Below are 12,781 nucleotides of genomic sequence, written 5' to 3' on the forward strand. Positions count from 1 at the left end.
TAAACATGACACCCAAGTACAGAGAGCAGAAGCAAGGAACACCAACACTTAGTAACTAGACGGGAACCCTTGATAGATGGGCCACGTGCCTTACTAATGATCACCTCGGCTCTCTCCAGTATCAGCCCAAAGTCTACTGCACATGGGGACGAGGGAAATAGTGGGGACAGTAGTGAGGTTGGTGGAGAGCCTTTGAACTTCCCAGGCCTTGGTACCAGCTCCCTGAGCACGCAGGCACAATGAGAACATCCTTAATTTCCCTTTCCCTACAGTAAGACATGAATAGCAAAACACGACCACACAGGTTCAGTGAGGCACTGATGGGTTCAGTGAGGCACTGATGGGTTCAGTGAGGCACTGATGGGTTCAGTGAGGCACTGATGGGTTCAGTGAGGCACTGATGGGCTCAGTGAGGCACTGATGGGCTCAGTGAGGCACTGATGACAGGAGCGCTTACACAGTTAGAAATGCCTTCAGCTGCAAGTGGAAGGAAGCCAACATTCCAATCTCTTTTTTTTTTTCTCTTTTTTCTTTTTTTTGGAGCTGGGGACCGAACCCAGGGCCTTGCGCTTGCTAGGCAAGCGCTCTACCGCTGAGCTAAATCCCCAACCCCAACATTCCAATCTCTTAAGCAAGCAGGAGCTCATCTTTTCCTTCCTTCAGGCAGGTATGTTAGTTTGCACCTACCTGATGTCACTGGTGTCTCATTTTAGCTTCCTCTGCAAGTCGACTAATTGCCTTCCAGCAGTAACCATGGTGGCTCTGGCTCTAGATGACATTCAAAAGATAAACAGAGAAAGAGAGACAGAGGGGGAAGCGAGAGGAGGAGGGGGAGGGGAGGGAAAGGAAGAAGAAGGGAGAGAGAGGGAGGGGGAGGGGAGAGAAGAAGGGGAGGGGAGGGGAGGGAAAGGGAGAAGGAGGGAGAGAGAGGGAGGGGGAGGGGAGAGAGGAAGGGGAGGGGAGGGAAAGGGAGAAGGAGGGAGAGAGGGAGGGGGAGAGGGAGAGGAAGGGGGAGGGGAGAGAGAGGAAGGGGAGGGGAGAGAAAGGAAGAAGGAGGGAGAGAGAGGGAGGGGGAGAGGGAGAGGATGGGGAGGGGAGAGGGAGAAGATGGGGAGGGGGAGGGGAGGGGAGAGAGAGGGAGGGAGGAGAAGAGAGAAGCAGGAATGTACACAGGCCTTTTATGTTTCTGTCCTATGGTGGTTTGTGTTGCTCATAGGCTCAAGTATTTGAACACAGAGTCCCCAGTTGATGGCTGTTGGGGAGGTAGTACAGGAGTAAAGCCATCCCTAGGGATGGACTCCCTGAGTTTACAGCTTCACGGTGCTGCCAGGTCACTCTCTGTTTTCTGTTTTCTGTTGAAGATGTGGCCTCTCGGCTTCCTGTTCTCATGACCATGCGAGCTGCTTGCCTCTGTTCCTCCCTTGTCTCCTCCCTATCCCAACTCTCTGCCACTGTGATGGGGTCGCATCCCTTTGGATGGACTTATTGTCCCTCTGGAACCGTGAGACAAATTAAACCCCTTCCTCCATAAGTTGCCTTTATCTGTGGTGTTTTGTCACAGCAAGTGGAAAATCACCTCCTCTTGAGACTCCTAGAGCACTCACGCTTATATCTCACAGCTCCAGACTGAATGGCATGAGGAATCCCCCCATCCCATAAGGGCCTTTGAACACTCGACTCTGAACCTTCTATACATAGTAGAAAAGTCAGGGAGAGAGTCGGATAGATAGCAGGGTTTGCCGTATGGGTTCTGTACAGTGGCATGGATGCACGTACGTGAATTCCCGGGGTGGTCATTTAAAGTTTGAATTATTTACTATGGACATTCTAGGTTAAAAAAACTGGTAAAATAGAGAAGAGGGAGGAAGAGGAAGAGAAGGAGAAAGAAGAGGAAGGAGGAGGAAGAGAAGGAGGAAGAGGAAGAAAAGGAGGAGGAATGAGGAGGAAGAGAAGGAGGAGTTCTCGGTGACGGTTAAAATGCCAGCTAATTTAAAGAGTGCAGTTTTCTCTATCACAGAAAGACAACGCCAAAACTGAGCCCAGATGAAAAGTCTAATAGGCTGATGGGGCGCCACTCCCCATGTCTACTTTAATCGGATGTTAAAGCAGGTGAAATGGTGTGCGCCCCTTTCCACCTCCTTTTAAGCATGTGTCAGTACCGTGCCATGTCAGAAAGCACTCGCAATGCCTAAAATACTCAGACATTAAAATAGCCCGTGGCGCTGCTATGCTGGGTTTTCAACGGTTCAGCCACTTCTCTTGTTCCTCCTCCTGACTCATTTTATGAGAGGAGAAGGTGAATTGGCACCTAAAATACCAAAGTTTTCACGGGAACAAAACAGCACATCATTAAAACACTCCAGAGGCAACCATGCATTGCTTCAGACTGTCACTGAAACAAAGAGCTCGAGTTCATTAACTACAGCAAGCCCGGGGTGTAGAGTTAGCACTCCGCCTCACCAGCCTCCCTGTGGTGTTTTCCACAGCTCCTCAGACCCCGAGTACAAACACCAATTGCTGATCAAAATGTGACCTTCCCTCTCCCCAAGGGTAAAATCTAATGAAGTACCTGGTGGTACAGTTACTCAGCCTTTCTAACGGGGAAGAAGTTGCTTTTGTGTCGTCATGGTTCCTTAGCATCTCACAAGAGGACTATGGGAGTATCCGCTTCCCCGCACCTCATCCCACCCTCCTGTACGTGTGACCCTTGCAGAATTTACCACACGGCATGGCGAGTTTCTATCCACCTTCTTAGTCTGTCCAGTGAGTCACGTGAGCACTGAAGAGCATTTCCCACAGGGGACACCGGATGCGTTCACTGTCGGCAAATGCCATCCCGGGATAAGAGGCAGGCTCAGCCCGCAGCTGAGGACTTACACCAAGTGCTGGGTAAAGGCTCCATATCTCTGGGAAGAAGAGAGAATTCAGGAAACAGTGGGTGACTTGGTGTGTGTCTCCTGCTCACTGCCGCGCAAGTTCTACCTTGCAGTTGACTTGAGTACTGCTGCCCCCCAAACTAGGACAAGCGGGGCTGGCTACCTGATATTCCGTACTGTAAGCGGTTTAGAGATACTCTGTATTCTATTGGGATGGAGGAGGAGCCACTTCTAAATGCTATTAGTAAATTTGGAAATAAAATAAAAAATAAAACCCTAGCGCTCTACCCTTACGTTTTCATCTTTCTCTTTTCTTATATCATTTCCCATATTCTGGTAACTTCAGCAACTAAAAGGCAAGGGATGGTCAGGAGAACCCAGCTTCTAAACGACCGTCTGCATGTTCAGTCTGCTAGTTGTTTGGGCAGAGCAGGTATGGACCAAGGAGTTACTTAACAAGGGATTAAAGATCTACTAGCTTTTCTAATCATCTCCATTGAGAAGAGAAGGGAAGAGAAAAGAAGAGAAGAGGAGAGGAGAGGAGAAGAGAGGAGAGGAGAGGAGACAGGAGGAGAGAAAATGGACCAACCAATCATACTGCATAGGATGGCAATATGGTGGTTTGAACCCATGCATTTGAATACTCGGTTCCCCTACCCACCCATTGGTGGAACTGCTCGGGAAGGATTGGGAGGTGTGTCTTTGTTGACCAAGGAGTGTCATGGAAGGTGGAAGGTAGGGTGGAACGTTAAGATTTCAAAGGACTCAAACCATTTTGAGCTCGTTCTCTCTGCCTTCTGCTTGCAGTTTGCAATGGGAGCCCCCAGCTGGGCTTGCCACCAAGCTGGACTCTTGCCCTCTGGAATGGTAGGCCCAATTGACAGCTTCCTTTCGTAAGTTGCCTTGACCTTGGTGCTTTATCACAACAACAGAAAGGCGACTACAAATATTATGTTTGCCGGCAGTGAGGCCTTTAGAACAGACCAGAGCCGCTAATCTGTTTCTGTGTGATATTGTTTTCCGTCTGACCCTGGGTGTCCACTTGAGAGGCAGACAATATCAGTGCCGACGGCAAGTGAGGCTGTTAAGAGAATTGGAAGTGCTGTACAGCCCTCGACAAGTCCCCCACAGCATTAGCTGTGAATGTTAGCCATTAGCACGTGTCATTGGCCAGCGCTTGCTTTTCTAAGAAATTGGACTTTGAGGCAGAAAGAATATAAGAGTCCTGGAATTAGCTTTATAACGAGCTACAGACATGGGCTGAGCTGTTTGCGGGGCCTCTGGTCCCTCATCTATTCAACGAAGTCTTTGGATGAATCATCCTCTACCTGATTTCTCATGAGACTCTGGTTTCTAGCAACCCGTGCAAAATGATCCCGGCTCCTTTCTGAGCGTTCTCCCTGAGGTTGGACGAAACAAGAATGAGCTTCCCAGGAGCGTCCTTTGATGGGTTTGGATTTCAAGACTATGTGGGATTCATGCTTGCAGAAGAAAAGTGTACATTTCTTGAACAGAGAGAATAGTCCTCTGGTCCATCCCATAATTGGGCTCAAGAGGCAATGAGAACACCTGGTCCTAATCTGCTGCTGTCTCTGCCCAGCCCAGAGAAGCTGCAAATCCCTCCCTGCTTCCTAAGTACATTTCCCTGGGTGCATTTCCCACACAAGCACATCTTCCTGGTCACGCTCTACCTTTCGCTCTAACAATGCTCTGCCCTTCTCCCTGGCCCACCCTTGGTGCTTTTCTCCCCCACATCCGCCAAACATTTATCTTGAGCGTTTTAGTCCTCCTCCAAAACCCCAGATGATAGTCTCTCCATCCTCGACTTCAGACAACTATCTTTCTACCTCCTCAGAAACATGGTTATGGCCCTGACAAATCTACTTGACCTTAGCCTTCTTGGGTGGCTGCCTTTGTTCACAATGTTCAGTGAAGTTCAGGGTTAGAAAGTTGACCCCACACACAGCCCACTGCCTTCTGCCTGTGGCCTCTCGTAAAGGAAAGGATCCCTCTCCAGATCATACTGACAATTAGACACAGTCCTCACTTATGGTCCACTCAGGAAGCCGATGGCTTTGCTGATTAGCCCAGCTTCTCCTGCTCTAGCCTGACCTTTTCTAGCTATGCCTACCACTATTCCAGAGATTCTGCTGGCCTGGCTAGCCTCTCAGCTCCATGGATTATTGGCTCACACATCTCTCTGACTGGCTCCGATGGTTTTATTTCCACACCGTGTGCCTTCTGAAGTTTTGCTGGAGCCTCAGAACCTTCCCTAATCTATGGTTGCACAACCCTAGGCTACAATTACAATTTCTTTTTAAAAAAATGTTCAATTACTTTATCTGTAAACGGTCACCCACCTTATCAAAACATCCCTCCCTGGACTCACACTACTTCTCTCATTTTCACTGGTGCCCTCCCAGCAAGCTGGGAGATAGCAGCCCATAGCCTCAATTACCCTCTTGCCAAAATCCTCACGTTCTTTTGCTATAATCACCACCCCCACCTCACCCCCAAGAAAATCTCGCCCTCAGAACAAGTTCACACCTGTATTCTCTCCCTGTTCTTGAGTTGCCACAATTGCAGGCAAACAAATGATAACAATGGAAAAACAGCTATTGGCATAAATGATGATGCCCCGTAACTGGGGGCAGAGGAGGCAAGGCTGCACTAACAAACACAGTTGGAGATGCGATAGGCAAAATAGCGTCAGATGCAAAGGCTTGAAAGAATGCAAGTTTGTTTCCTACCCACACTGTACGTCCAGAATAGGCTGTTAGGGCCCCTGTTGGTCTCAACCATGCTGGGGCTTCGGCTATTAAAGGATCCATTTCAGCGGAAGATCCACAGCTACAGCAGTAAAGATATTCGTGCTTATCTTCCATTAGTCAAAGAAATTCAGGAAGCCTTATCTGAGCCCAAGGACTGGGAAAATGTAATCTGATTACTTAGTGGAAGGGAAGATCAAGTACAGTCAGTGACAGCTGTAACCATCAGCCTCAGTTCTCCCTGGGATTCCTCCTGTGTGACTACATTCAGGGCTTCCTCCCCCTCTCCTCCCTCCCCTCCCCTCCTTCCCATCTCCTCTCTCCCCTCTCCCCTCTCCTCTCCTCTCTTGTCCCCTTTCCTCTCTCCTTCCCCTTTCTCTCTCCCTTCTCTGTCCTCTTCTCTCCCCTCTCCTCCCCTCTCCATTTCTTTTTCATGATTCACGTCTGCCAAAGTTGGAAAGAGATTCAACTGACCCTGGGACAGAGGCCGTGGGAGTATAGCACCCAGTGACTTCCTTCATCTGTACCACAACACCAGGACACCTACCAGTGTGTGAATGCTCAGGGGTCATTTTTGTATATTCATAGTCCCAAAGCTACAGTATCAGTGACTGCTCTGTAAACATATGCCAATTATGGGACATTTTCTAGTATATGTGGAACAATTTATAAGATAGCATTACTGTTATATGGAATATGAAATTTTTTTTAAGTCTAACTTCATGTGCTAGGCACAATTACCTGACTCCACACACAGCTAAAGATTTCTTCATTGCTCATTATAAAATAAAGAACGTGTGTTGGGAAGGGTAGGCTGTTGGCTGTCTCAAAGGAATAGGATCCAAAGTTCTGCAAAAGGACATTCCGGAGCTGCGGTTTTATTCACTTTTGAACTCTTCCTATTCTAGATGCCAGTCTAGTTTATAGCAGTTTTGTATATGCATAATAAAGTGTATCGTTCTTATGGACTTAAAATGTATCATCCAACATATGGCAAAAATTTAAAAATATTTTCATTAAATACAGAGAGAAAAAGAGAAAGACTAAGCAGATGTTGTCTGGCATGTTAATTTAACAGAAAATACAAACAAGTTTCCTCTTTAAAAATAATTTGAGCGTGACTCAGTATGTAGTCAACAAACTAAGAACCTTTAGTTTTTACGTAACGTAGTTCATGTCTTCGTTTTATCAGAAGGCAGTAGCGTGCAGCAGGAGACCCACAGCTGCCTGCCTGGGTGACTACTCCTTCACTGTGGTTTTGATCTTGAAAGCTAACTACTTTATTGATATTAATTCTTGAAAACATATACAACTCTGAGAAGTCTTCGAACTTGCAAAGTTATGGGGGAATGTATCATTTTGTTTAGCCCTCTCTGCAAAACATTCTTGGTATATTAGGGTTCCGTTCAGAGTGGCCATTTAAAGCTATGTGTCAAGTGATCGTCACGAATCAGCAGCGTCCTGTCAAATTACATAGAGCAGTTCCAGCCAAGGCGCTGCCTGTGTTTGCAGAGGCGGAGTCTTGTGCCTCGCAGTGACCAGATACCAGATAAATGGGGTTTACTGTGCTACCCAGACTCTGGAAGGCTCAGGGCTCTCTGTTGCTGAAATCAGTGAGATGCCTTGTTACACCTCCTGGGGGCAGCATTTAATATCTCTCCAGCCTCTTCATCAAAACCGGCTCTCTTACTCCCTGACCTTTGCCTTAGGTGGAGTCTTGCTTCTGATCTCACAGCAAAGTCCAACCAGGCTGTTAACGGGTACTTGAGACGTTCTCTTTCAACAACTCAAAACGTGTTCGCGTCTCTGCTACAGGCAAATGATAGACCAGGCTCTAGAGTAGAGCGAGCGAAGAAGCTGCTGTTTCTCGACTGCTAGCGGTAAAACCAGATAATATACAATTTTAGATTTGTAAACACTTAGCCAAAAGTAACAGATAATTAACGGGAAGGTACTGAGACTGTGCGTGTACTCCACTCACGCGCACGCTATGATCCACGGCTCGCACTCCTGACCGAAGTTGCAGGCTGTTGTCTGGCCAGTGGCTTCCGGCAATTTCTGATTGGCCGAGTGCGTTAGCAAAAGTGAGACCAAATTCAGACTCCTAGAGTTTGCATGAAAATATAACCTCTCAGTGTCTGTGGTCGCATCTGACTCTGTCAGCCCCTGGGTCCTGGCGCCCTCTCAATGTGCTGTGGGATGGCCTGTTTTAAGTTTGTCTGTCTTTATTCTTGCTACTCAGGGTGAGTCTTGGTGGCTACTTACCAACATGTTTGGAAAGCAACAGAGAGGTGTTTTTTGCCATTGGCTATAAGAACAGAGGGAAGGAAAGATCCAAAGGACCGCAGGTTGTGGGAAAAGTAGGTGAGAGCGTATTGCTTTAGGGGCATAAAACCTCCGCCCTGTGTTACCCGCTGCTATCAGGCCGCTTTAAGCATCACCCCTTTAAGCATCTAGATTTAGGATCCTTGTTTAGGAGGTATAAAGAACTAGATGGAAAGGAAAAATAAAGAAGAAGAAATTGAAGAGAGGTAAAAATTATATAGTTTTAAAAGGGATGGGGTGATAGCTACTGGGAGATCTACAATGGTTTGTGGGTAGGGGGTAAAGGTCACCCAGAGAGAGGAACCATCTGGAAACAAGTCTTGAAGGTAAATTTGTGATGGAATCTTAGGTTCTAGAATGTAAAACACAATTCTGTGCATGGGAATAATAATTAATGTATAATTATATTTTATATAATTATATATTATTAATCATTGCTAAGTAAAGTAATTCATAAAATCAATATTATATATAACTACATATTATTATAATTATAAATATATAAAAATTATGCATAGTATACAACACATGATTTTTATATTATATTTAATATTATGTGTTATTTTATATATATCATATATTTACACAAATATATAATATAGTATATTAAAATATGCAAATGACATAAATATAAATATAATATACATTCATATTAATTTTAAAATTAACACAAATATCATTTATTATAGATAATATTATTTTATTGTATATAATACATTTATTTATAAATTGATTTTATGTAATTATAATAATAAATCTCTTTCACATCGTTGTTGTTTGCTTTTCGTTTTCCCTTTTGGAAGGGTATTATAGGTCGGGCTCCCAGTTCCTAGACTTGAGAGGTCCTCCCACAAAGCTGAGACTGCAGACACACAACACTGCTGCCTACCCCTCAGAGGGCTCCAGGAAATCACTGGCTACCTTCATTTACTCTCTCACAGACAAGGCTGGCTTGAAGCATCACTCAGTACTGGGGTAGAACATTGGCAGCGTCATCTTTAAGTCATGTCAAAGGCTTTCCTTTCTCACATAGTTTACTGTAGAGCTGTAGGTCAGGGTCAGGGAGGGACACCAGGACAGCAGGTATGGGGCCATGGAAACCCCATTGCTCATGGAGTCTGAATGTGTTTCTGAGCCGTGTTTGGATACCGCTCTGTCTCCAGCCCTCCCGTGTGATTATACGTGCCATGCATGTGGCCACATCTATGGGAGGCAATTACCCCCAGGTCCAGATGTCAGCTCAGTCCCTGTGGTTGCTTGATAGCCCAAGTCTAGTCACTCAGCTTCTCCAGGAGTACAACTGTATTCTACATGCTTCCTCAAAGAATTATCACGAAAGCATGGCTTTATTCTTAACCAATGCAGATCTGCACATAATTCTCTGTTCCATTTTTCCCCTGGGGCTTAATTCAGCATTTACAACAACAGTGAGCAGTCTTTATAAATTGTACAGCCAAAAAGAAAAAAAAAGTCATGTGCAGGACAGTCTGTTCCTGTCGGGAGCGTTAGAGGTGACAGCCCGGAGGGAAGTGATCGACAGTCATTGAGATGTATCTGGGAGCTTCAGCGGTACAATCAATTAGCATTTGGTACTTAGACGACAGCGCAGGCAGATGTCCCAACCTGATTAAGTTTATGAAAATCTACTGTTCTTTTCCAAAATTCATTTTTCTTCTGCCCATGACAACCTGGGGAAATGTCTGCAGATGTGATAGGAAGTTACCATCCTTGGTGTGTCTCAGTTTTAGGTCATCATAAGAATCTCTAAATACCCACTCCGCCCCACCCCAAGACTGAAGAATATTTGCAACTTTGTAAAACAAAAAGGGAAGTTCTTGGCCTCTCCTGTCACAGCATCCCTCTACCTGAGGCCTAGAAGTAGGGTTCTGCCAGCGGCCAAGTAACTTTTTGAAAGTTGGGAAAACCACCACAAGGCACTTGGTCCTCTAAAAGGCAACCGCTCCAACGTTTTCCAGTTCTCCAAGGGTTTTAAGCATTTCAGAACCAGTATCCAGAGACCTAGAAATGACGAGGTATTTTTTTTTGCCACACAGAACTGTTTTGATAAATGGGTACGTTTCCTTTGAGAGAAAGCTAGGAGAAGACTTTTGACATACTTTCTTGTTGCTGTCTCACAGGTCCTTCTTTAAGAGATCGGAGCCTCCTTGGTTTTAAAGGGCCCTGTGAGAGCAGATGAAATCTTTAACTCCACTAAGGCTGCTTCAGGGAGACAGCTATGTGTTAGACTTTTAAAAAAAAAAGCCCTGGGAAATCAATTATTATCATAAAACATTTACAATTTTAAATTTTTTATTTATTCATTTATTATATATGAGTACACTGTAGCTGTCTTCAGATACACCAGAAGAGGGCATCAGATCTCTTTACAGATGGTTGTGAGCCACCATGTGGTTGCTGGGAATTGAACTCATGACCTCTGGAAGAGCAGTCGGGTGCTCTTAACCGCTGAGGCATCTCTCCAGCCCATTTACAATTTTAATAAAGGAGACCTGTGACGGGAGCAATGTGCCTGACAAAGACCAGTGTAAACGAGACCCTTGGATCATAAACAACCCTGACCCCTTATGCCGGCACAGTGACGTTAGCTGTGTTGTTTCTGGTGGCAAGCGCTGTCACCAGGCCCCTGGAGCTCCTTACTGTACACCCTTATCCACAGAAGGTACTTTCAAGGACAGGAATGTATCCCTCAGTTCTTCTTACCTCTTGTGATGGTTTGCATATGCTTGGCCCAGGGAGTGGCACTATTAGAAGGTGTGGCCTTGTTGGAGCAAGTGTGTCACAGTGGGAGTGGGCTTGGAGACCCCCCTCCTAGCTGCCTGAGGATGCTCAGTCTATTCCTGGCTTCCTTCGGGTGAAGATGTAGAACTCAGCTCCTCCTGCACCATGCCTGCCTGGATGCTGCCATGTTCCTGCCTTGATGAAAATGGACTGAACCTGTAAGCCAGCCCTAATTAAATGCTGTCCTTTATAAAACTTACAGTGTTCATGGTGTCTGTTCACAACAATAAAACCCTAACTAAGACACCTTTCCTGGGGTCATAATGAAGACTGGGGTGGATGATCGAATGACCTCTGACTGCTCCACACCAATAGTTTTGGCCTCTGACCTTTCTCGGTTTTGTTTTATGAATCAATTGCATTTAATGAAGGTTACTCTTGAGTCCTGGTTTCAGTGATGCAGCGGAGTAAACCATCTACAGAATCATCTCGGACGTTTGAATGGAGTGTTGAATCTAGTCTACAGTTGGCCCTGTCCATATTATGGTTCTTCTTGTTGAATATCATGAAATCACCACATTACATCCCACAAATGCTTTCCGGGGCCCTAATAAGAGAATAGCTCTATCAGTTCTTCAGGGCATATATTATAACTGCCTGGGCCAAATCCTATACCCAGGATCTATTGATCTCTAACTTCAGCTATGGCCGAAGAACCACCAGAAATGGTAGTGAGACTATGCCAGGGTCTTAAGCAAGAGGTGGCTGAGTGTAAAAAGGGAAAGGAGAAAGCTCGGCGGGACTTGAAAGTCTACGATTCTCAGAATGATTGGAATCCACCCAAATGTCCTCATTTCAAATTTTGCTCCTTCCCAATCAATGCCCCAACTTTTTATGTAAGAGACCTGGCAAGTCTGTGAATACCATTTGGGTTATAATTATCCAACCTACAGGATGGAAAATTATACATTAGCCATATGGCTACAAGAGGTATTTTTAGGACAGTCCTGGAAGTCTCCCCATCACTGCAACTTGAGCTGAAAATTGGAAAATCATAACCTTTTCTTTAGAGGCAGGGAGCCCACTCTGTTGTCCTTTCCTTCTCACTGGTTTCCTCTCTCAATCCCGTTGTCATAGTTAACTGTCTCGCCAAGGCTTTCCCATAATGAACCCTTCACTCGGGAAAGCTACAGGTAACTAGATCCTGTGCCCCGGAATACAGGTGTCCCATTTTTCATCCGTCTTAATTGCTGCTCAGTCTGACCGAATCAGTTAACTGGATCTCAGAGTTGTATCTTGGGGTTGCTACAGCTTTTAATCACTTCTGGAACCAGACTCTAATAAAGTCAAAGTCCTACCTGGAAAGGGCTCAACTAGGAAAGGCTAAGTACAAAGGAGATTAAACTTGAAGAACCATTGGGAGGAGCACCTGCGCAGCCCCAAATCAAGGGAGAAACATTACCAGCTTTGAGTGCATTTGGAAATCCAGGAACCTCGTAATTTACTGGTAAGTTCTTGAGGAAGTAAAAGAAGCAATTCACAAGCGCTCACCCACAAAGAGTGTAAAACTTCATGTTTGCAATAAAGCCAGGCAACCATCGCCACAGCCGAGGGAGAAGAACTGTGTATCCTATTTTCTGCCTTCTGAATATCATGCGAGATTCCCTGTAACTAGCAGAATCTAAATGAGGCTACATGGTGATTTAAACAATGCCTTCTGCAGGCGTCCAGGCACTAGAGTGTAAGGAGAAGTTTGGATGGGTAGAGTCCATGTTGGATACGGGCAGCCAATAGTTGGCATGGTTTATAACAATAAGCTTCTCAAAAGGGTTTTAAAATCTGGTGATCAAAATAATCTATGAACAAGCACTCATTTTTTTTCCCTCTTGCCTTCCCAGTAAGCCAAGAATTGTAGTTCCCGTGATCTTTGCTTTCCTTCTGCTATCTGAGTCAATTACATCTTGAGACTTTAAGAGAATACACAGATAAACAATAAACATAGGAGGGCCAAAACATCGTGAGCAGGTGTGGGGGGGGGTTAGTTAGTTAGTTTGAGGAGGCTTGCAGCAAAGG

The 12,781-nt window shown here is 45.5% G+C and overlaps 1 protein-coding gene across 10 annotated transcripts in view; it reads right to left on the reverse strand.

The window, feature by feature from the left end:
* Positions 1 to 12,781, reverse strand: part of LOC102552268 (uncharacterized) — a 117,709-nt gene that overhangs the window by 58,317 nt on the left and 46,611 nt on the right. The window contains exon 2 of one of the 10 annotated variants that reach the window (XR_015629800.1): positions 2,748 to 2,906. The exons of the other annotated variants lie outside the window; for them this stretch is intronic. The gene's annotated coding sequence lies outside the window, so the exon portion shown is untranslated. The remainder of the gene's footprint in view (positions 1 to 2,747; positions 2,907 to 12,781) is intronic. 10 annotated transcript variants of the gene reach the window in all.

The sequence above is a fragment of the Rattus norvegicus genome, chromosome 9 (assembly GCF_021556685.1).
Source record: "Rattus norvegicus strain SHRSP/BbbUtx chromosome 9, alternate assembly SHRSP_T2T, whole genome shotgun sequence".
Lineage (NCBI taxonomy): Eukaryota > Metazoa > Chordata > Mammalia > Rodentia > Muridae > Rattus > Rattus norvegicus.